This window comes from Cupressus sempervirens, chromosome 1, assembly GCF_028749045.1.
Source record: "Cupressus sempervirens isolate cs-2001-9-10 chromosome 1, ASM2874904v1, whole genome shotgun sequence".
NCBI classification, from domain to species: Eukaryota; Viridiplantae; Streptophyta; class Pinopsida; order Cupressales; family Cupressaceae; genus Cupressus; species Cupressus sempervirens.
The window spans coordinates 342,167,920-342,194,616 of NC_143118.1; the positions used below are offsets into that span (position 1 = coordinate 342,167,920).

The 26,697-nt window shown below is 34.0% G+C and overlaps 2 pseudogenes; one reads left to right on the forward strand and one right to left on the reverse strand.

Moving 5' to 3' along the window:
- Nucleotides 1–4,649: 4,649 nt before the first annotated feature.
- LOC149577609 (putative RNA-dependent RNA polymerase 1 pseudogene) lies at nucleotides 4,650–6,767 on the reverse strand (annotated as a pseudogene).
- An 861-nt stretch (nucleotides 6,768–7,628) lies between these two features.
- LOC149577610 (methyl jasmonate esterase 1-like) lies at nucleotides 7,629–9,670 on the forward strand (annotated as a pseudogene).
- Nucleotides 9,671–26,697: the final 17,027 nt, after the last annotated feature.

Here is a 26,697-nt window from a genome sequence, read left to right on the forward strand (position 1 = left end):
GTATTCCAAACTAGGTATTCCTATTCCCATTTTTATATTCCCGCAGCCAAATGGGCCCTTAGAGATTATCATTACTATCCTCTCCACCTTGGTTATTGAAGGACTCATGTAATGTATGTTGACAGGGCAATTGATTAGTCCTTTTAATGTTTCTACCTTTTTTAACATGCATTTTTTGTCCATGCTCCAATCATGTCACTAATTCAAAATGTGTTGTCATACAATTCACTTACCTTGTCTTACTATCACATCCAATTATGGTTCCATCCCTCTTTCATATTTGTTAAAAAATTGGTGTTGAACTATAATTCTAATAATCACTCTAGATGTGATTTAATATTTATATGTAAGTGGTCATTTTGATCATTTTGAGCATTTCTGATTATTCAAAGTTGTATTGCACTAAGATTCACATCAAAACTGAACCAAGATGTATCCTTTCCCTATTATATTGACACCTGCAATTATGTAAAACTCTAACTCCAACTCTTGCGAGCAAATAGAAAAGGTGAAAGCAAATATTGATTCACACCACCATAGAATTGTATGAAATAGTGTACTCGGTTTATCATGGTTTATACATACTTTGGCTATGTTATCTACAACTATTTGAGATATCATGATAGAGCCTCTTTAGAATCTCCTCTTGCTGACAATTATCTTTTTTGATGTAAATTCTTGCAAGTATTTCAAAATTGCAAATTATATTCATGGCCTAGCTATGATACCATGTTGATTTGTTTAAAGATCACTAAAAATTTATTTGTACTACCTATTAATGTATGTGCTCTCCAAATGGAAGCCATTTTTCTTATATTGGATGAAATATGGATAGACATTGATAATTTTTTATCTAGCTACACACACATATATATATATGAATAGATATAAATATCATGCATTTTTAATATATAATATATGTGCAACTTCAATTTAGTCTCATGAATTTATCCAACTTAAACTAACAAACATTAATAGGAAGACATTAATCTATGCATATAAATTCTCATCCTGCCTTATTTACTTTTAAACATCTAATAAATCAATAAGCAATAATTGAAGTTTCTAAATTATATTTCATTATTTATACTATAAATTTAATTATAAATTTTATTGATACATGGAATGTAGTTATCATCCAATATTATTCTTTATATATTTTAAATAAAAGTTATTAGCAATTTCAACCACTATAATTGATAGGATTACCAACTGTTGATTTGCAAAGATGAGAATAAAGGATAGATATTTCAATATATATCTTATTAATTGACCAATCGTGTGACAATCTTGTGAATATAAACTCAAAACTTCTTACATATTTCTTGTAGTGGGTGGAGCATTGATATCACTATAGTGAGTGGGATTATGTAATGACTTGTGTATCTACTTTATGTGCTACAGCAGGAGCACCAAAATCAATAATTTTCTAATTGTTGTATTTCTTTTGCATGGTTAGTGTTAGACAAAATAATGTACAAAAATCTTAATTAAAATTTTTCTCCCATTTTTTTTATAGGTAATTGATCAAAGTCTAGATTCTTTATTATTCATTTTATTATTATTGTTAGATTAAATATTAATATATTTTAATCTTGAGTACATTTGAACCCAAGACCTTCTAGATGAGAGGCTCACAATTTACTGATGCATTGTAGGCTCTTAACTGAATTTTCTCCAAAATAGTAAACCATTTTATTGGTGAATAATACATTAAATATCCTTGTATTTAAAGGAACTAAGAGAATGATGGAGTTCTTTTTCAAAAAAAATTGGTCCTGTCCACCCAAGGTTATAATTTACATCCTTTGGTCCCTTTAATTGTTGGAAATGTTGACTATTTCTAGATCCCTTACTAATTCAAAGTAAATTGTGATTCATGTCATGCTATAAAATATGTAAACCCAACAATGTGGATGATATATGCATGTGTATTGTTATCATCGCCTAGAGTAGGCTAGGAAAGAAAACTATGTAGACTAACTTACCTAATAATTTCAAAGATAAATTAGCAAGCACAAATATACTCTTAAGAACATCCATGTGTTGGAGGTCAATTTCATCTACCAATTCTTCCTTTGGACCATGACTAATTACATAACTTGTGAGTTTAAAATAAGAATCATACGTTTCTGGTATCATTATTCATCAATCCATTGATGTCTATCAACAAATAACTCTTTTCCTTAATTTTTTAAAACCCAAAATTATTTCCACTATTTTTCTCTATCTATCTTTGTGCTTCCCATCATTCAAATTCACTCATAGAATCTTAGGTTCATACCGACTACTAAAGAAATGATTATAGGAAGAAATCAACTTTAATCCTTCAAAGAGAACTTAAACCAAGCTCTACTACCAAATATTAGGAAAAAGATGTTGGATAAGCTTGACAATCTGAAATTTAAAGGACAGTAACCAAGAAAAAAAGAAAAGGAAAATATTCAATCTTTTCACCTAGGAAAACCTTAATGAAAAATAGACCCAACATATTAAAAAAATTCATTATTGTAAAAATCCATCTATTATCAATACAATAATGAATCTTCCATTGCGTCATTTTTAGTATGTGTAAATACAATTGACATATTAAAAACAAACAAAATTACTCCATACAAAAATAAACAAAACACAAAAATGTATAAAACTCTTATTAAACAACTATACTATCTATTATTTACAATAATATATATAATATTGTCATGTCAAATATTCAATTTAAATCTGTATGAATATAAGAGAAAGAAATGCAAATTTTATATTTGAAAGAAAACAATATAAAAAAAATTAGATTGTCAAACATTCAAAATGATTTGATCAATTAGATTATTCTACATGTAACTGTTTATTCCAAGGTAACTAAATGTATCCTTAACCAAATTATTGTAAAATGGAAGATAATTTATGATTTAGATACATGCTTAACTATTATCGTGAACTGTTATATAAAGGCTAAGATACCTACAACTATATATTCTGATTTGCCCATTCACAAAAAGGGAAAAAACAACTCAAAGATAAATAACTACGTTACATATCATTTCAAGTAACAATCTGTTTCAAAATCAATTTTTTTATATATAAAAGTACACTCTTACAAATTAATTAGGTACCATCATTCTTTATAGTCTCTGCCATAACAAATAAAAATCGAATTTTAGAGACATCTACACATCTTAGAACAATTCTAATGTAGATTACCTTAAAAGAAGGTATAATAAAATAATTGTGGACCAACTAATATGCTCAATGAAGTCTAAAAAGAAACAAGAGTGATCATACAAATCTGTCCCAACTACAATAACGTGAATCTATTTTAAAGAACTATATTGACAGTACACGATTCCTTTCATCTTATCCCCAAATCAATTTAAACATTTTCCTTGTTCTTTAGAATGAAATATTATTGTCAAATTGTCGGTAAATAGATTTATCATAGTAGAATTGCCCAACGGAGTGTGTGTGGCAAACCATTCACAACAGTTGGAGAGGCCCTTGGTATGCGGTCTTCCTCTGCATTTTGAGGGGCAGCTCCCTTGTATGATATAATTTTGAAGTTTTTCAAATAAAAGATGGAATCAAACTTTAAAAGATGAGAAAGCTCATGATGATGAATGCACCACACAACTTCAAAGCTTTCCCAAACTACTAACTTAAAACCGCTAATAACAATGATCAAGATCTATGCTTGAAAACTATTACTAGCACAACGCTAATCCACATATTCATAAACATCTACACCATACCGTGAGAATGCTCACTAAAAAGAGGATCAACATTTGTAACAATTTAGATTCGAAAAGAGGGAACTCAAACTGCACATTCCATTATTTTCTTGCACCAAGAACTTAAAAGGAATTTTTTATTATAAAGACAAAATTTGTACATACTTTCCAAATATCATCTTTTAATCAAAATTTCAGCATAGTGTCCCTGATTTTCCAACACAAAAAAAGTCCCTTTACAAAGCCCAAAAGAGCTCTTATATAGATATAGAGGTTAATAACTACCTCTTCATGGTTAATAACTGCCTCCCAAATACATGATTTGGGTGAGGTTAATTAACCTCAACAAAATTAACCAAGAATAATTTGATACTTAGACCTCACACCTTCTAAGAGGAAGACTAAATAAGTAATCTTTGTTGATCTCCTTTTGATATTTGAATGATTCATTCAAGTTACATTACTTTATTGATGAATGTATATCCTCCTCATGAAGAGATCAAGAGCATGTGGTGTGTACGAGTGCACTGAAATAATCCTCTCTTCCTGCGATAAATTTCATTAACTTAATTTTCACCTGACGATTGGAGAATTCTTGGTTGTCTTATTTCTCAGTTTCTGTGAAAATGATTCATCTTATTGGAAGATCATGTTGCAGTGACATCTATGGATAATGGAACAGCTTTTTCATGGGTTTCATGAGAATCTCTCAGCCACTTCAATAATAAGTTCTAGTGGTAATTTGGAGCATAAAAGAGTACATTTTATGTTAGGCTCCCACTGCAAAATTGCTCTTTTAATTTTTTTTCAATTTTCCCACCAAGAATCTAACAAAGCAATCGCTGGATTCAATCCCAGTTTCTCCATGAACAAATTCTTTATCTTCCACAACAAATTGACTTCTCCCATGGTCTTCCACCATTCTCAATTCATCCCTTCATGATCTAGTTGAACAGGTGATCGACCAACATAATCTATTGGAGGAGCTTGTTCAGGTGGAATGAGCAATTCATCCCAACTTATAAAGTACAAGTTTCCATCCAAGTCATTCCTAAAACATTCATTTGGATGAGGCCTTTCTTCCTTTTGCAGGAAAACTAAGCAGTCCATCATATGATGAAGCGTAGGAACATCAACAGCATGCAATACTCTTATTTCACTCGAGTTTAGGCATGGATTTTTTGCAAAAATAACTTTGCCTTGTAATATACAATTCTTGTCCATTTCTTTGGATCCAGAACCAAAAATCCCATCATCTAAAAGCTTGGTGTTGGCCCTAGATACTTGAATAAATACCTAGCCATAGTTTAAGGTCCTAGTTTCGTCCAAACATCCCATCAAGGTGCGGCCTTTTGAGACATATATTCGGCTCTTGGTTCTTAACTCTGCCAATTGACATTCTCTAAATGCTTGGAGAATCATTGAAAGATAAGGTTCAGTATTTGGACTATATTAACCCATTAGAATCTCAATCAGGCACATGATCATCACCAGAGAACATCATCTACAAAGTATTTAGTAGGCATTTCTTTGCTGACTAGCATCTGATCTAAATGGACCATTTCCTTTTCTGCATGCATTCAAAGTTCTAATCTGAAACACCCAAAGTTGATAGTAGCGTGATTATTTTACGGTTAAGAAAGACAGGCAAAAATCTATTCCAATTTAAAAATATCCAATGTTGTATTCTTTGAATTGAACTCGAGCATACTCGGTCGTAGAGATAACTTGTGAAATGAAGTAGGATCAACTGGTACAACACCTTTATAGCCACCATACCTTATTTGGAAAACTGAAGGTGGGGGAAGACCAAATTCACATATATTGGCAATCTATTTTGCTAAACTTACAAAAATCTTCCCAATTCCATCTGAAAAACAGTATCTGATGCCATCAATAGAGACCTCGATATCAGGAATAAGGACAAGCTCATGCTCATGAACATTTAGTGACTTCATGGAAGAGCTAAATGATTGCCCCATTCTTGCTGCACACTTGGCTACATTCCTGATATGCTTGAATTCGTCCATCAAATTTCTGATGTTTTCGGAACTAATTTTGTCATTGGAAGCAAACATCTAGACTGAATTTTCCCTCAATTGACTAGTTGAGAAAGCTAGAAATTCAAACCTTTTGTTACCTATAACAATGCCCTCTTTCAGAATAGTTAATATCCTATTATATATTTCTTTCTTTTTTGTGGCCTCACTAGGAACCCACATTCAGTTTTAGTAGTTAAAGTGGTCGGATGGAGCTTGCCCCAGTCTTCATCAACAAAAGATACTCTAAGGAAATCATCAGTATACTGTGCAAACTACCTTGTTATTCAATTTGAAGTATTAAGCTCAGGGTGCAAGTAATGTTGTCTATTGTAAGTTCATGAATCATAATATTAAAAGAATGGGCCTTATCTGTGGTTTCCACAATTCACACATTCCACGTTTGTCTTTCCATTTTTGCCAGCATCATTTCCCTTTCATGCACTACTTTTGTCACCCACTTCTTTCCTATTTCTCTCTCTTTGTCAATCAGTCCTTTGGCCATGTTCTTTTCTGAAGGCACCCTTCCTGCAATAGATGGCCACTTAATTTTCTTAACCCACTCCATGTGACTACGTCATGTGCCTCTACCATGAATTATTATTTGAATCCATACCACTTCAAAGTCGAGAATACTTTGAACAACTTTTCCCTCATTCTTCTTCCGCTTGTCATGCACCTCACTAAAAGTCATGGGTTCTTCTTTAAGGAGGATTCTGTTTTCAATAACTTTTTCTTCCACCTTTTTCTTGAGCCTCTCATATGCCTCATTCAATGTCTTGGATTTTGCTTCAATATTATCAGGCCATGAGAATAAGAGGAAGATGAATTTACCCTCTAGGTCTTTGATTTTCACCTTAGAAGCCGTGCTAGTGATGAGAAAGTTTATTTCCTTGGTGAGCAACAAAACTCGAAGCAATTCGGTATTGGATTTGTGATCAGCCTCAGAAAGCTCCTTCAAACGGAGGTACTGTGTCTCAGGGACATCCCTGATCATTTCCATTATTATTGCCCATTGCTCTCGTGTACATATCTGACTTCTTATGGGAGAGTTTTTAACAAGTTAATAACTGTTGTATATAGGTTAAGAAAAACGTGTTTTTGGTGGATTTTATTAACCTTTTGAAGAGGTTAAGAAAAATGTATTTTTGGGGGCATTCATTAACCTTTTGAAGAGGTTAAGAAAAATGCATTTTTGGAGAGGTTAATTAACTTACTCCAAAATGTGCAATCATTAACCTATTTGGGAGGTTAGGAAAAACATGTTTTTGGAGGTTATCATTAACCTTTTAAGAGGTTAATGAAAACATGTTTTTGGACGTTATCATTAACCTTTGAGAGGTTAATGAAAACATGTTTTTCGACGCTATCATTAACCTGCAATAACTTGAGGCTCAGAAGTCAGATTTTAAAAATTTCAAGTGCTGTGTGGAGTTGGGAACGAGCCAGTGACATGAAGATTTAAAAACTCACAAAAATTCAAAAAATAAAATGGCCATTTTAAAGCTTAAAACCAAGCAAGTTTCAAAAATTAATCATGGCTTATAAAATTGAAAGAATTTTATAATTAGACAACACAAATGAAAGAAATATAGAAGATAGCATGGAAGAAAAATTGTAAAGTCAAAGATTTGAATAAAAGGGTTAACTACAATGTAAAAAATTGTTGACCTAAATTTTAATCTCAATCGTCTTAGGCAATCACTTAGATCAAGTTTACCAGTTAAATGGTAGTCACACGTAATTTAGTGTCCATAGGTAAACTACAGCTTTTACATATTACCCATCTACCTTTCTTTTCTTGAATTTTAAGAGCTACAAGATGGATACAAATATAGTTAAGGCAAAGGGGTGTCACTTTGTGATGGTGCATGGAGCAACTTTTGGAGGATGGTGTTGGTATAATGTTGCAGATCTTCTTGTCAAAGCGGGTCACATTGTGTCTTTCTTTGACATGGCAAGTATGAACGGCTTAAACATCACACACTAAGCTTGATTTCTAAACAAAAAAATGTTAAATAGTCAAAATTGACCTTTTTTTCTTAAGCTTAATTCTTCCCTTAATGTGTGGCAAGTGTTGATATTGACCCTAGAGATGCCGACCACATTTCTTCTTTGCAAGAGTTCAATCAACCACTTACAAACTTCTTTACAGCTCTTCCTTCAAAGGAGAAGGTATAAATCTAACTTTGAATTTGTTTAAGTGGTTTTTCTTGGGTTTAGATGTTTCATTTTAAATCACATTAATAGATGATTTTTATTGGAGAAATGAAACTGTTTCTAAATGAGTCAACTGAAAAAACTCGATGAAGAATTTAATCTAAAGTTTAATTTGTTTATATGATTCAATTTAAATCATACTAATAGATGAATTCTCTCTGAGAATTGAATCCGATTTTAAATGAAGCATTCTAATGAATTTGGCTGAAGAATTTAAGCTATATTTTGATTCGTTCAGAAACTATACTAATAGATGGGTTCCATGGGATAAACAAACCTTATTTTGATGAACCATCTAAATGAATTTGGCTGAAGAAATTAATCTATGTTTTGATTTATAATAGGTAAGTTCTATTGGAGAAGCCAAACTAGTTTAGATGAACCAATCAATAAATTTGAACAGGAGTTTAATCTATGTTTTGAATTGTTTAAGTTGTTCGTTTTAGATAGTTTCTACTAAAGAAGTGACTGATTTTAGATGAATAGTTAAAACAAATTTGGCTTTGATTAGTTTAGACCATTCATTCAAATCATACTAATACACGAGTTCTATTGGAGAAGCAAATCTTTGACTAAAGAGTATAATATAAGTTTTAATTTGGTTAGATTGTTCATTTGAACTCATAAGTAGGTTCTATGGGAAAAACTGATTTGATTTAAGATGAACCATATGAATGAATTTTGTTTTGATTTGTTTAGGTTTTACATTAACTAATCATACTAATACACTAGTAATTCTATTGTGTAACTAAATCTAATTTAAATTAATCATTTAAATAAATTTGGTTGAAGAGTTTTGAACTTTGCTTAAGTTTTATATTTTCAGATCATATTAGTACGCTAGTAATTCAGGATGGCTTATACATCACACACTAAGCTTCATTTCAAGACCAATTTAATAATTCTATAAGATAAGTTTGTAGTAGAATTCTCATGATCACCCATAGCAACAGGAATGTCAACTAATTTGTAGTTGTTATCTATGTTAAGGTTATATTGGTTGGCCATAGTGCTGGTGGGTTCAATTTAAGCTTTACAATGGAGCATTTTCCACATAAAATTGTTGCAGCTGTCTTTGTTACTGCCGTCATGGCCCTCAGTGGAACTACTCTCACTGAGTCGTTAAATGAGGTCTGATGAACTCTCTCTCTCTCTTTCTACTAATTGGAGGCTTCACAGTCTTTACAGTACAATTTCATTTCTCTGAACACTTCGCATCAATAATTGGGGGCTTAGGAGACTCCACATTTTATTATGCAAATGGGAAAGATAACCCAGCAACATCCATCAAGTTTGGTCCCCACTCTGCTCGAGAGTATTTATCACAGAACAGTCCTTCTTGGGTAAATCACTTGACATCATCAACAATCCTTCTTTGGGTATTTATGAAATTTAAATTGATTACTATGAGTGTGAAATTTGAATGCAGGATCTGTACTTGTTGTTTGACTCGCTGGAGAAGAAGTTTCCTCTATGGCAAGGAACTCTTTTGTACACAGTTAAAAACTATGGAAGTGTGAAGAAAATATACGTTGTGGCAAAGGAGGATAAGCTTATTGTAGAGGCGTTGCAGAGAATCCTCCACAAATGGTATATGAAATTGAGGGAGCTGATCATACTGTATTCTTCTCGAAGCCTCTTCAACTGGCTGAGGTGCTCTTAAAAATTGCCAATACGTACAAGTGAGGCAATCAGATTGGTGCAGGGGCACCACCACCTTGCACCACGACGTTTGAAAATTATAATGTTAATGTATCGAAATCATTCATTTAGCCCGATGAAAAGTTATGTAAACCACAAATCTGTGCGTTATGACTTATTATGAAGGTAAACACAAGACCTCACAAATGTAACTGGGAATCCAAGGAAAATTGTAATCGATAGTGGAATGGAAATGTAAACGGTTACATAGTGTTGGTAAACAGATTTGTCACAGAAGGATTTGCCCAATGGAGTGTATGTGGCAAATCGTTCACAACAGTTGGATAGGCCCTTGATATCCGGCCTTCCTCTGCGTTTGGAGGGGCAGCTCCCTCGTAAGATATAATTTTTAAAAGGTTTTTCAATTAAAGAATCTAAAACTTCAAAATTCAAGAGAAAGTTGTGGAAGGTGAATGCACCACACGCCCTCACAACCTTCGGTGATTAACAAGATCGATAACAGAGGTACCCAAGAACTACGCTTGAAAGCAATCTGTATTATTAAGCACATTCATTATCATCCGTAAACACTCGCATAGCACCATGAGAATGTCCACTACAACGTATAACAATTTGGATTTTAAAATAAGAAACCCAAAGTAGATCTCATTTCATTTCCTTGCACCAAGAAAAGCAATAGAGATTTTTCAATTCAGAGATAAAAAGTGTACATACTTTCCAAAATTTATCCCTAGATCAAAATTTCAGCATAGTGTTCCCTTATTTTTTCAACCAAAAAGTCCCTTTACAAAGCCAAAAGGTGTCCTTATATAGACATAGAGGTTAATAACTACCTCTCTGAGGTTAATAACCACCTCCGAAATACAAAATTTTGGAAGGTTAATTAACCTTAAGAAAATTAACCTATTGGAGAGGTTAGGAAAAACGTATTTTTAGTGGTTAGTATTAACCTTTTACTTGGAGGTTAAGAAAAACACATTTTTGGTGGTTAACATCAACCTTTTATTTGGAGGTTAAGAAAAACACATTTTTGATGGTTAACATTAACCTTTTAAGAAGTTAAAGGTTAATAAATACGTGTTTTTGGCGGCAATCATTAACCTTTTATAACTTGAGGCTCAGAAGCCGGATTTCAATGATCTCAAGCGCTGTACGGAGCTGGGGAACAAGCCGGGGACATGGAAGTTTGGAGACGCACAAAAATTCAGCGATAAAATGGCCAATTAAAAGCTTAAAATTGGACAATTTAATAAAAATTAACCAAGGCTTATAAAATTGAAAGAATTTTATAGCCGAGCAACAGCTGGCTCTAACTGGGGACAAGGACTGACAAGGACGAAGCTCGAATCCAGAATGAATAAAGTAGTGCCTTATCCATTGGGCTATAAAATAGAGTCATCTAAGGGACCATTTTACAAAAGAGGGAACAAACACCAAAAACGAGACAGCAGAAAGAAAAACCAGGCAACAAAACAACACAACAAAAACTCCTATTTAGACTATATACAAGGTAGGTTTCCCTACCTCTCGTGACTCAAGGTATAATCATGCAAATCCATTCACTGGCTGGGGAAAATAGATACCATAGCGTGCTAACATGTGGCCACTTTCAGGTTCTTGTGGACTCAAGTGAAAGTTCTCTTTTTGAATCCCAATTTTGAGACTCTTAGCATGCTTCACATCACTTGATAAAAGAATGTATCCAAATAACCATGTCTCATCAAAAATTTTTGATTTTGGAATCAACTTAGCTTCATGTTGCATGTTGTTGATGACTTCATTTCGAAAGGATTGAAGGATAAGGCTCTCAAGTTCCTGGATGAATTTATGATCTTTTTCTCTATTTGACAAGCCTTGTACTTGAAATTCTAGTGATTGGTGATCATGGATTCCTAAACTTATTTTTGACACCAGACACTTTTTCTTTTCCATAGGAATGTTTTCATTTGTATTCTCTATGAAATTACTCCAATATGAACACACATCCTTGTCACATTGAATCTTCCCATGATGTATTTCTTCCTTTTCTCGCATTAGATTGCTCAAAGGAGAAATAATCATCTTTTCCATTTTGGTGCACATATCCTCTAATGAATCTATCCGGTCAAGAGAATTGATTATCAGTTGATATTGATGTAAGGGAAATTCTTTTAAAAGAACATCATCATATATGCCATCATCTTCACATTTTTCAATCATTAGATCACAACACATTTCTTCAAGGCCAATTACTTCTCTAGTGCAAGGTACCATCATAATGTTTTCTTCAATGTGGTTTCCACTTGTGAACTGGAATGCTTCAAATTCAGGCTTCATGCATGAGGAAGAATAAGAACTTGATGTGTCATCTTCTCTTACTTGAAACTTATCTTTCATTTCCATGTCTATTGTACTTGTCATTAGATATTCATCAATGTTTAAACCAGCTTTGTGCATTAATTTTTCTTGATGACCATCTTCACAAAATGGGAAAACTTCATATTCCACTTGCATGTAACTTGGAAGGGGATCTCTTGACAGCTCATCATCTTTCTCTTGAAAATGATCTTCTACTCTTGTGATGATCATTCCACTTTCTAAAAACTCCTCAACATCTGCAAAAGTAAAGACTTCAATCTCAGGAGTTAATGGAGATGTCTGCAAGATTTCACTTGAGGTTATTTCTTCACCAGTGGTGGTAGAAGATTGTGAAAAATATTCTAAAGAGTTGACTTCATCAAAAGAGTCCTCATCATTAATGATTAGGGGTTAATTAATAGGAAGGTCTTCTCCACAGAGAAAGTCATCATCTGAAGCATTTAGGTACCAAGTAGGAATAAAAGTAGTATGAAATTCATCTTGATTTAAATTTCTCCCATCTTTAACCACATCTTCTATAATTCCTTGAGAAATACTAGATATTTCTTTTCCCTTCTCATTAGGATCGAGATGGTTGAATATGTTCTCCTGTTTTACATTACTAGACCCTTCTCCTATAGACATCATTTCTTGACCATTTCCTTGACTAGACATAGAATCCTCATCTTTTTTCACGCATGAAGATTTAGACGAGTCATTTCTAACATTTGGATCAAGAGATATTTTTTTATCAAGGAAATAATTCTTGGATGAGTCTTCTTTCTCAAGTTCTCGCAATGTTTGTAGTAAAGAAGGATGTACATTACCAGGATCCAGGTGTGCATTACCATAGAATCTTTTTAAAAATTCAACTTGATTAGGATCAATGGGAGCATGATTTTGATGAGCAATAGAGGCAGGTTTTGGGCTATTCTTCTGACCACCATTATCCATTCTCGATTCGCATGAATTATTTTTTTGATCAAGTTCTTCATTATGCTCACATGTGGAACTTCTCTCCAAAGATGAATTTGTCTTGTGAGAGAAAAACTGATAATCTTTACCATCTTCTTCTTTTATCTTTTGCAAAGATTGGAACAAAGATGGATGGATCTTTTTTGGATCTAGTTTTCTGCCACCATAAAAATTCTTCAAGAAGCTAGCCTGCTTAGGATCAATGAAAATCTGATTTTGTTGGGAGACAGGTGAATGAGAGACATTCCCATTATTTTTCATTACCGATTTAGATGAAGCACATTTTTCAGCAAGGCCTTCTTTATCTTTATACACTGAATCTCTTTCCAAGAAGGATTCTTGATAATGAGAAAGAAACCAATATTCTTTTCTATCATCTTCTTCGATCTTTTGAAAAATTTGTACCAAGTAAGGATGAACCATTCTTGGATCTAGCTTTCTGCCACCATAAAAATTCTTCAAGAAATCTACTTGTAAATGCTCATTAGGAATTGGTTTCTTCGGATAGGAAAAATATTCCTCATCAGATTCACTGTCACTATCACTTTCCACTTTCCCTTTGTACCAAACCATGCTTTAAATTCAAACCTCAGATAGAGTCGCCAATATTCAATCTTCTAAATAGAGTCGCCAATATTCAATCTTCTAAATAGAGTCGCCAATATTCATTCAAAGGAAGGTACCTTCATCAGCCGAGTTACTGATTGTTATTTACTTGACCATGGATGTGACCAAGATTTTGTCTGTTCCTTCTTGGAATGACCACTATCCTTTCAACAACCACAATGTTCTGACCAATAGGAGCCCTTCACAAGATTTCCGCAAACTCTTCTTCTTCAAGAACTTGGTTTACTTGGTGATATTGTTGTACACTTCGTCTACACCTCCAGGCTAGAGTGTTCAAGACTGAGATGATATCCTCCTGGGTGTTTTGAAAGTCGAGGTTTGGTTGGAAAACAAGAAGAAGAAGAAAATGTTCTCATGCGGAAGCACCATTGTGCTTCATTACAGGCGACTGTCAATCTTTCTTGTTCAGTCATCCCCAGTAGAGTCGCCAAAAATCTGTTGGTAAACAGATTTGTCATAGAAGGATTTGCCCAATGGAGTGTATGTGGCAAATCGTTCACAACAGTTGGATAGGCCCTTGATATCCAGCCTTCCTCTGCGTTTGGAGGGGCAGCTCCCTCGTAAGATATAATTTTTAAAAGGTTTTTCAATTAAAGAATCTAAAACTTCAAAATTCAAGAGAAAGTTGTGGAAGGTGAATGCACCACACGCCCTCACAACCTTCGATGATTAACAAGATCGATAACAGAGGTACCCAAGAACTACGCTTGAAAGCAATCTGTATTATTAAGCACATTCATTATCATCCGTAAACACTCGCATAGCACCATGAGAATGTCCACTACAACGTATAACAATTTGGATTTTAAAATAAGAAACCCAAAGTAGATCTCATTTCATTTCCTTGCACCAAGAAAAGCAATAGAGATTTTTCAATTCAGAGATAAAAAGTGTACATACTTTCCAAAATTTATCCCTAGATCAAAATTTCAGCATAGTGTTCCCTTATTTTTTCAACCAAAAAGTCCCTTTACAAAGCCAAAAGGTGTCCTTATATAGACATAGAGGTTAATAACTACCTCTCTGAGGTTAATAACCACCTCCGAAATACAAAATTTTGGAAGGTTAATTAACCTTAAGAAAATTAACCTATTGGAGAGGTTAGGAAAAACATATTTTTAGTGGTTAGTATTAACCTTTTACTTGGAGGTTAAGAAAAACACATTTTTGGTGGTTAACATCAACCTTTTATTTGGAGGTTAAGAAAAACACATTTTTGATGGTTAACATTAACCTTTTAAGAAGTTAAAGGTTAATAAATACGTGTTTTTGGCGGCAATCATTAACCTTTTATAACTTGAGGCTCAGAAGCTGGATTTCAATGATCTCAAGCACTGTACGGAGCTGGGGAACAAGCCGGGGACATGGAAGTTTGGAGATGCATAAAAATTCAGCGATAAAATGGCCAATTAAAAGCTTAAAATTGGACAATTTAATAAAAATTAAGCAAGGCTTATAAAATTGAAAGAATTTTATAGCCGGGCAACACATAGTAACTACCAAAAATGTTATAAAAGGGAGAGATTGTCGATAGGAATAGAGATATAGGTTACGAGAGGCAAGATTAGAAGAGTCAAAATGGCTCTCTAGTGGCAGCCAGGGAGCCATGCTTTGTAATGGCAACCATGAGTGTTTATTGGCTTTGGTTATTAATGGAGTGTATTTTTATTGAGTAATCTATGTTTCCTACTATCGATTCTCAGTGCCTAGTCGATCTTGAAAGTTTAGAGAATCAATTGTTGCTGGAGTTTATTTATATTCCTACTATCAGTTTTGATAAAAAGAAAGTAGATAGCCTCATCGAGTTCGAAATGTTTCTGGTTTAAGAGTTTTAATAACTGATTAAAAGCATACTCCAGTCTAATTTGTATTGTCTTTAATGACAGTATCATTATATGGTTTTGATTTTATTTCAATAAGGAAAGATAACAGATTTTCGTGGGCAATAGGAGTAATATGTAGATTTCAAAGGTTTATCATCCATATTTTCTGCATCACAGATGAAGTTGGACTTAGTAAAGTTTTCAATATCTAATAATAGGTGAATGCTAAATCATATTGATAGGTGAAATCTATCATTGTTAGGAATCTGATTTCAGATGAGCCATCTACACGAACTTGACTTTAATTCATTTATATTGTTCTTTTTAAATCACATTATAAAGATGAGTTTTATAAGAAGAACAAATTTGATTTTGAGTGCGCTAACTACGTGAAAGTGAAGCAATCAGATGGAGATGGACTTGTTTTCAATATCTACAAATCTTTGACCATGGAGATATGGGGGTGCATAGAATTCATCGAGTGTTACCATATATTTATAATATCTATTTTAGATAAACAATTGATCAAATTGGATTCATATTTTAAAACATAAAACATATTAATTTATTATATAAATAAGCATATACTTATTTATCATAAGTGAAGTAATTTTTCAAATTTAAAATAAAACATTTTTATTAATTATTCTAGATGTTTCTTTCATAATATACAATTCTTAATTAAATATTCATTATTGTTATAGCAAAAATATCATTCTAATATGTAAAACTGTAAAAGGTGGCAAATTTCACATTAATAATTTGTTCTATTTTAAATATAACAATGTGGTGTTTATGAAAGTAAATAATTTTTTTTGTGTTCAACTATCGATTCATTTGTGTTGGATTTAAAAGTTAAATAAATAAAAAATTGATTGTGACTAATTAGTATTTGGTCCATTTATGTGGCATATAAGTTACATATTTAACATAAAATTATGATATTATATGTTTAACTATTAGATATTTTTTAACTACTGTGTAGAAATTCTACTAGATATTTTCACTAGTAACAATGTCACTCTTGGTTGACTATGGCGGTTATCCAAGTTCTCCTCTACTTGTGGCTACCTCAGTAGAACAAGCCCTTCCCCTCTCTTCTACCCTCATTGATCCTCCTATCTCTCATGTTTTATTTGCTAAGAAGGTTTTGGGTACTCCTTCACTCCCACCCCATAGGTAAAAGCTCTTGTCGCATCTTTGGTCATACCATCTCTATTCCTGATGGGATTATTGATGTAATGTTGAATGATTTGGGACTTACCCTAGTTGGGAAGTTCCCCCTATATACCTGCCTTCAGTGGAATAGCTTAGGCAGTGGGCGAACTCAACCTGATCCCTTAAAGGGAGCTTTAAGATCAATACCCTGGTAAACAAATTGTTTGTTTTCTCCTTTGTCTGTCAAGAGGACTGTTGTGACCACCAGTCACCATCGCCCAAGCTTGGGACCCCCTTTGTTTTAATTTGCCAATTTTTTTTCATATTCTGTGGAGTGCAGGTTAGCGGAACCAAAGGAATGGTCAACTAGTGAAAATCCCCAACAATTTTAAAATTGCGATGTCAACATTCAATGAAGTTCGGAGGATTGTTTGAAAAGGATAAAATCCTCTAGTATGGAAAAAGCCCAACCTCGCAAATTTTGGAGCGCAATTTTAAGATAGCGAAGGATATTGTGGAGAGGATAAAATCCTTCATTCCATAAAAAGCCCAACCCCGCAAATTCAGGAACACAGATTTACTTTTGCCGTGGAATATTTGATGAAGGATAAAATCCTTCATTCATTGAAAAGCCCACTTTATACTATGGAGTGCAAGTCAACCTCAAGCAAGGAATGGTCAACTGAATGAAATCCCCAACTATTTTAAAACTACGATGTCAACATTCCACTCTGCAGGATTCTAAGATAGCAAAGGAATATTGTGAAAAGGATAAAATCCTCCAGTCAGTAAAAAGCTCGCTCCCCTAAACCATGGAGCACAGATTTTCTTTTACCGTGGAATATTTGATGCATTCATTGAAAAGCTTGCTTTATACTATGGAGTGTAGAATTGGGGATTGTAAACTTTATTTCCCATCCAAACACAAATATGGACAGGAACACAGCTATAGAGAAATATCTAAAGGGACTAGATAACACCTTTGGAGGAAGGGCCTGTACAGAATGGTTCAGAACAAAGGAGTTGAAGATGGTAATTGTTTTGTGACGATCGGTGTTTGAAGCAAGTCCAACTAGGCAGGCTGCAAGAGAGTAAAAAAGGGAGTGGATTGTTGATAAGTTTGCCAGATTCTCTTGGAGATTTGTTCTCTTTGACTGATATATCAATCGGTGGCTGTCCAAAACTGAAATCTTTACCATTCTCTTTGATGTGTCTTAATCGGTTGGAGAATTTAACAATATGCGCGTGCCCAATTAGCAAAGTAGATTTTGAAGTCACAATGACCAACCTGAAGCAGAATGAATTCTGAAAATCAAAGGTTTAAAATATTGCACAAGAATTGAAACATTGATTTTGAGAACCAGCTAGGAGATGCCAGTGATTGAAAGTTTGGAGCAGATGGCGAAATTGAGGGTGGTGGTATTGAGAGCAAACAAGGGATCTGTTATTGAGAGTTGCATTCAAACAATATAGAAATGGCCAAATGAAATAATAATATGTACACGGGTGGTCTCTATTGCGTCCTCACTTATGCACTCCTTGGCACACTCTCTAAATCTTTTTATTGTCGACTCCATCTCTAACAAGGATATTCTAGGCCAATCATTGAACTTCCTCCAGAACCATTCCTCCAATGGCAACAACATTATGCTCTGCCTTGCTATAAATTATGTTTCTTCCTCACAAATGATAATTTCTTTAGAACAACCTTATCTAGATTTCAAGACCTCTCAAACAATAAGTTCAATGGAGATAGATGCAGGTAGATGGGTATTGGTGGCTATCTTTACACAGTGTTCCAAATGGCTCAATACAAATGCTAGATTCTAGATCACTACATATTCCCTAGAAGAAGAGGGAGGAAAAGTACAGGTAGAACGATGTTTGGCTATGATCCAGCTACATATGCTCAAGTTATGGATAGATATGAAGCTAGGGAAGAGGCAAAGTGAAAATATCTGAAAGAATAGCAGTTGAAAAGTTGGATTCAAAGAAAACCAAAAAAAAATGATTTTCCTTCAAAAAAAAAAAAATTGGATTTACATAAAAAATTAAATATTGGTAAAACTAATATTTAATTTGATTTTTTGAATAATAATCCAAAAAATATATATCGTAGAGAAGTTGCAAAAATGTTTGATTTTTCATTAAAACGTGGAAATTAATTAAATATTGATTTTAATTGATATTTAATTAATAAAAATAAAATAAAAATCAAAATGGGATAAAGAAATACTTAGCTTCATCATGAAGCTAAGAGCATCAAAATAGCAACTTTTTTGAAACAAACAGCAAAAAGTGACAAGTGGTGCAAAAGATGGAAACCTTGATGGCTAAGTAAAGCAACTGCCTAATTTTAGTCTATAGCTTTAAAGACATCTTTTTTGAAAGATGATTTATACAAGAAACCCTCTCATTCATTCAGGCTCACATAGAACTTTGAAGAGCAAATTGAGAATAGGAGTGAGATTCAAGGAGTTCAAGGAAGCAGATTTTTGGAAAATTTTCTAAAATTGTTGAGGAGTTTTTTGGGAATTCATGACAAAGGATTTTGAATCCTATCAGGAAGGAATTATTTTTACAGTGAGTTGTGAAAATTGCATATTTCTCGCGGAAGTATTGAAAAGTGAATCTTGATAAGATTCAAAAAGGGAAGAAGAAGTTGGGATTGCAGTTTCCAATTTCCATAGGAGAAGGGAAAACTGAAGTATGCCCATGTCTAAAAGCTGCAAAGAGATCATCAAATGAGCTCCACTTCTTCTACCTTCCACTTTATCTAGAAAGGAATGATTTTTATCCTTACAACAAGATTTCATCAATAGGAGGATCAAAGTACCAACACAAGGTTCACCTTGAAGACTTTTGGGCAAATGCAACAGACGGGAATGAGATTAGAAAAAGGTTGCATTCAAGACTACCATTGAATATTATTAGAACATGCAACATATTCAAGGTTCCTGATCAAATGGAGTAGGACCCAAATGTGATGCAAAAGGGATTCAATCTAGAAATGACAGCTCAACCATATGATTGGAAGAAGAAAGAAATTACAGATCTCGAAGCTCTTTCAAAACCAGTCATAGATTTTACAAAGTGGTGGATTGAGCATAAGCTTGAAAAATTAATTGCACCAACTAATGGATTCACATATAGGTTGCTTGGCCATAGACCACTTAGGGATGAAAGATCAAGACAAATATCTGAAGGGACTGTTGAGGAAAGAGGAACTCCATCCAAAGATGTAGGAACCAAGAAAGGGAAGGAGGTACCTCAAGAAAAGCATTCGAGGATTGAAGAAGTCATCCAAGAACCTCAAAATAAGAAGCAGAAACATGGAGATGCTCCCTCTTCTCCGAGTCAAACTCCAAGTGTCCAAGAGATAGAAACATTTTAAAGGCAGGATGTAGGGACAAGTATAAGGAGATTTGAGCAAGAAGAGAATTTGGATAGGCCAATTCATGGTAGGATGAGTATAAATGCCTATGAAAAGTCTATGCAAGAAAGAGGGAGAGATCAAGATATTGCTACAAAAGAAAGTCTCGCTATGATCTTAGAGCGAGAAATGATTAATGATGGAGATGGTCCACTAGAGGAAGAAACTCCAAGAGTAGCAATACATCTTCCAAGTGTTGAGGCCATAGTTCTTGAGGTTACAATGGATAGTCTAGGAGGTGAAGAGGAGATTGACATTCGAGTAGTCCAAAGGAAATAACAAATGGTAATTTTGGGGGACCAAAGTATACCCATTTCGGAATGGTTGAGGCAATTAATTTAATTGCGTCTACAAAGGGAGGTTGATCCAGCAATTGAATTATAGGAAATTTTGGACTAATCAAACTGATCAGAAGAACAAGAGAAAGCAAGAAGATATACTAAATTCATCAGAGAAGAATCAAGATCCAGAATCTTGCAGATTGTGACTCCCACAGTTAACAAAGGAAAAAATTAGATTGCTCCAGATGAATATCACGTTACGGAAGTGAATCTTGGTCGGGCCTCCTAAGAGCAAATATTGGAAGAATTTGATGACTCCACACTGGCTTTGAAGGATAGGCTGAAGAAAGTAGAAGAAGGGTATGAAAAGAAGAAAAGAGAAATTTGCACCTTATATCAGTACATCAATAACTCGCCTCATCCAGTAAGAGAGGAAGGTCCATCATTTGTCCCTCTAATAGGTGTTTCCAATGAAATGATAGGTGATATTGATAGAATCAAGCAGATTGCTCAAGGTGCAAAGATTTGGATTGAAGGAATTCAGGAGGTAGCCTTCAAACATGCAGAAGAATTAGTGCAAGTGCACAATAGGGCATTGGCTGCAATCTCTAGGATCCAGTGCATGGAGGAATCATGGGTGGATGAACATATTTACCAAGAAGAGGTGATTGGCGACATTCAAAATCTGATGGAGACCCCAAAGCAGGAATTGATTAATGGTCGACTTATCAGTGAGGGGGATGTTTATGATTTTATTCGATGGTATAGTGTAGCGATCATGGCTAAGGAAATGTTTGAGAGCTTTACCAGGGAATCCAGTCGATGGAAGAAGATTGTTGATAGCATTAAGCAAGGAATATCAAATGCAATTGCATCCTTGTTATCACAGAGATTGGTGGAAGAAGAAATGACAACTGATAATCTGAAAGTCAAGTTAGAGGAATTCTTTCAACTAAATGTATATGGAGGAGATGATTTTGAAAACTTCTCCATCTTCTCAAATACAATGCACACTACTAAGGACTTACTACTAGATTGGGATGAAAGCTTGGGAAAAGCAGAAAGAGCAATTGCAGTTCTAGAATTCAAGCAAGAATCTGTACAAAGCATCAGTACAAAGGAGTTGGAAACAATGTTAGATCGATTTTGACCCTTCACAAAAAAAATCAAGGATAGATGCATTAAATGCATAGTGGGTGTTCTTAGGGATCATTTATTACACCCCACTCCTTCCTAAATGAGCATGCATAGTGGGCATTTATTACCCACTACAGTGGTGGATTCCTTATTGCATTAATGTAGATTCCTTTCCTTTTCCCTAACCCTAATTAGGGTTGATGTGGCACGATCTTGGCCATTGATTATTGTGATCATCTAGGCCACCTATTGTAATCGAGGACCTATATAAAGGCCTCATTTCTCATTTGTAAGGGAGATTTTTATGAGATTGTTGCTATGAGTTACTGAGATAATAAATTTTTCATTGGAGTTTGGTGAATACTTGACATGTCTTAGTGCTTGCTTGTTCTCCTAAATTTCTTCAATTAGATTAAGTTTAGCATAGTCAATGTGTGGTGATTACTATGAAGAATATGATGGTGTATTGATGAGTTCCTTTGGTTCATACTTTTGATGTTTTACTGATTCTAACTCGTTGTGTAAAGTTAGCTTGAACCCCTTTCATGCATATGCTCAACTTCTATCATTCGTATACATTGTTTTTTATGATGGTCTATGTGGTGATATGAAAATCTCTGGCATAACTCTTGAAGATTGCACCAATTCATGCATAGTTGTAGTATAACTTGGTGAAGCGAAATTTGGTAAATTGAGGAATTTGTCCACTATAGTACTATTTTTTTTTATCACTACCCTTAGGATTAGAATAGAGTTCCTGAACCCTATCCTATTGAATTTCTGCATATTTTGTGAAAACTCCAAAAAAAAAAAGCACTTCATTGCAAAACCTTAGGATAGCTCCCACATCTAGTATGGCTTGAAATGAATCTAACTAAACATGTAAGGCCCCTTCTGATTATCAACATATCACATCAACCACCAATCTTATCCACAGTCAAGACTTGGCATTAAAGGAACCTTGGAGTCATTGTATGATCTTCTAGCAATCTTAGCGTACTCAAGACTTTATTCAAGAGAGGATAAGATATTTTGGTATTTTGTTCTACTGTTTGGTGAGTCATAAAACACACATCAACAAGGACCTCTCTTATATCCATAAAAATAGTCCCTGGTCTCTAAGAGTAAACCCAAGAAATATCCTTAATATTCATAAATGGAAACTCAATCTGGACCTAACCCTTGTTATGGTTATGACTGCCAAGTTTGCCCCTGGAGTTTTGAAATAATGAGGTTTTTAAGGGTATAGCAGATTCCTTTGGTTCTCTTCTAACAGTTGATAAAGTCACCCAAACAAAAGCTCACTCTTGTTTGCCAAGATCTATGTCAGTGTGACAATTAATCAAGTTCTTCTTCTCGAAGTCACTATCAAATACAAGTTGGGGTCCTATATCCAAATCTTGTTCTATGGAAAGGCAGATTTGTTATGTTTGAGATGTAAAAAGTTTCAAATTTAGATGTGAATTGTACTGCCAAGTTGTCTAAATCTGAAATTCATGTTATGGCTCCTGCAAACAGTTCTGGGGAAGCTATTTCTAACCTACTGAGCTACAATTGGAGATCCCAAGTGTAGGCTTGGTTAGGAAGAAGGGGATGTAGAACATCCTTGTCTTGAATCCAAAGGTTTTGGAGTATATCATTGTGCCCTATAAAACCCTTGGCACTCAAGGATCTAGGGACCATGCCAACATGCAATTGTCTAATTGTGAGATCCCCTCCCCCACCCCTTAAAAGGAGGTACAGGCTCCCTATTGACCCCAATGCAACAAAAGATTATGGACTTGTCAGTTGAGGCTTCCCGGGCTTCCTCCTCTAAATGTCTTGGGTCAATAAGTCCCTCTTCCCCTATTCAATCGCCTACTAGAGAATCATGTATTTCTATGGTATCCCTAGGCCAGGATCCTCTTTTGGAGTGTCCTTCTATGGTCATGTCTCCTTGAACTTGGAGGTATCTAATCTAGTTAAACCCATCCCTAGGCTAGGGATAGATGGGGATTGTCATGACTATAGGATATGGACTAAAATTGAGTTTTTGAAAGTGTGTATGCCAACGTTGAAATCATGTGCCAAAATGGGAGCTATATGACAGAGTATAGACATATCAAAAAACATAAATTGAAGGAGCCCTAAATGAAAAGAGAAAAATATTTTCTTGACTATACCACATACTACTAGATACAAGTATGCAAAAAAAGTAATCCATTTCTTTTGAAGTTAAAAAGCTAAGATAGTTTAATGTCTAGTAATTTTTTGTTTTGGTGTTAGATATGGATATAAAAGTAAAGGACGTGATGACAAGTAGTGGAACTTATCAGCCTAGGTAAAGAGTTCTACAAGACATATCGTCCTTTAGAACTAATCCAATTGCATCATAGAATGAATAGAATTTCTCTATGAGATTCTCTTTTGAAGAGAGTGTGAATCACTTTAAAACTATGAAAGAAGTTCAAGAATCCAAAGGTGTTATGAAAGATAAAGTTTATCAATATATACATTGAAAACCAAAAAAATTATTTATACTACAACTTACTAAAATAGCAAAAAATTAATTGTTTCAGTACTTGGAAATGTAATCTACATTAACAGTAAATATAATGCGGCATAGTGATCTATAAATAGTATTTAAATAAGCCATTTTAAATAGTTAATTCATTTCATGAGTATTTTAGTTGTGTTTCTTTGGGCCAAACTGACTCTTGGTGGTAGCTGGGCATAAGTAGAACATTTTAGATAGCTTCAATTTCATTTACGTATTCTATTTATAAAATTATTCAAAGGGCTTCAAGCCCATTATAGGGATGAATGATCAATAAGTGAATCAAGATAGTAATTTAAAAAATAGTTTATTCATAGTTTTGGTGTCCACATTGTGTAATCAAGGTGCTCTTCCATCTTTTAAGAAGTTTGGATATGTAAACTTCACCACCTGCTGGTATTAAGCTGGTGTATTCCCAACCTCAAACTATTCCTCCTATGTACAACAACAACAATAAGTAATCCTTTAAAATGTAATCCTAGAGACAGCTCCAATACTGGGTGAGAAGGTAATGATGTAGACCTCATCCAATACCAAGTGATAAGGAGTAAAAGACATTAAGAACTCAAGTTTATTATTGCTTCTATCTATCATTGAAACTTAAAAACTCACCAACCATCTTGGAGATTTTTGAATGAAGAATAACCCAAAAACCAGAAGACAACAGGGAATGACTGCACAAACCATATTACAGTGACATGCATGAATATTAATGAAGGATATATAACCAATTCCGAAAAGGAAGAGTAAGAGTGATCAATCATGTGTAAAACCTCTTAGAAAGTTTTCCCTGAAATTTCGATTCTTGTTATATATTCAAATAATTAAATGAAGAAAAACTATTTTAAAAAATATGGTAAAAAATTACAGAATTCTGCACCCAAAAAAAAGGAGCATAATCACAAGTCCCTCCAATCAAAGAACAACCCAATGGATAAGCCAGAATAAAACCAATTAAGGCATAGAGTTGTTGCGAAAAAAAAGACACAATTGTTATGATTTCAAATTAAAAATGTTAAATTTTTATTTACACATAAATCCAACTTTAGATCAATTTGGTAAAATAAGATAAAAAAGTGTCAAAATTTACTTGATAGAAGCTTTATACAGGCACAAAATGCCCCCCAAGTGATACAACACAATAAGTTCTCCCAAAGCGTTCTGCCTCAATTTTGTTCAATATGTTCAATGCAAGATAAGAAAACCAGATCAGCTCGATTCCCATATCTTTCCTCCACTGCCCCACAATCATGAGGTACCAAATTCGTTGTAACATGAAGACATCCATCGTTGTCTTTTGCAAATTGGATGTGTCCTAATGATATCTATAAATGAAAAATGCCCTACTGTAATTTAAGAGCTCAAGAGAACCCCAAATATTTGTAAGAAATAAAAATAGCCTAGGTTTAATGAAGAAAAGAATGACAGTTACACATATTACTGTTAAACACAAAACCAATGAAAGTTTCTCTAACTGCAACTTCTTGCCCTCTGTTTTTCATTTGCAGTTATTGAAATACAGGCTCAAAAGCATAACATAGAGAGAACAAATTGAGTGCCTTAATTTTAATGGTTTCATTTATGTTAAACGTGTTGTTAATAGCACTATATAAAATCCCAAACACGGTCTTATCTAGATCTGTATATAGTCAGAATGATGCGGGACCTCCTTCCAGATACCCGAAACGGAATTGATTTCCAAATACCTTCCATTTTGTTAGTATCTTGCAACTGAGGTTTCGGTTTTGTGATCAGACTCTAAATTAAAATTAAATTTATTTCCACTTCAACTTGTGCACTGACCTTGTGACCAAATTCAAAAACAAATTGGACCTTGGACACATAATTTAGGAAAAAGGACCACAAAGAGAAATAAAAAACTGAAACGTACATCCATAGTTTATAGAGCTTATTTCTAAAAACAAATAGGCATTACAATAGTTGGAAGAGAAAAATGATGTGGAATTTACCAGGCATTTGGCAGCGAGATAGTGAAAGTGGGGATCTTTGAAGGTGATCTTAGAATTAATGAGGACGTGGAGAGCCCTGCCATAGTGCTGAGTATGAAATTGTTGCATGCATGAACCTCTAGAGAGGCTTAACGGATCACATTACAATGCACAATGAACTCTTACAAAATCTGCAGGGGAGAGAACAGTAAGATTTGAGGTAAAGTCTGAAGTAACTAGAGTAAGATTTGAGGTAAAGTCTGAAGTACCTAGCCTTCTTCGATAATTTTAAGCAGAAATAATGCTTAAAGAATAGCATGCATGGATGCAAAATGAGCAACTACATGTTAATGGTCTAGGTCTCTAGTCAAGTGGCCTATTCACAGTTTTTATCAGTTTTTTACACAGAAATTAAAAAGAAAACTAGAAAAAATAGTTGCTATCAATCATAAAAAAATAAAAATTGTAAAAAATTATATTTTAATAGAAATATTTCCAATTACTTTGGACACAGTTTTTAAAAATGATTACTTGATTAATATAGAAAGAAGCAAACGAAAGCTATAGTCTCGGCCTATTTAGCAGAACTAACAATGTGAGCTCCTTAACCTGGCCGAGATATGCGTTTAGGTTTCTGTTTAGATGTTTCCCAACTTATTTGAAGGAGCTTCAGAATTACATTGATTTTGTCAAAATGGAGTTCATTTAGCTATTTTCTTCAATGGATTAGGGCTGAACAGAACAAGCTTTCAAACTGTACAGGTTATGTCAGAATCATTTCATTTGACTATTATT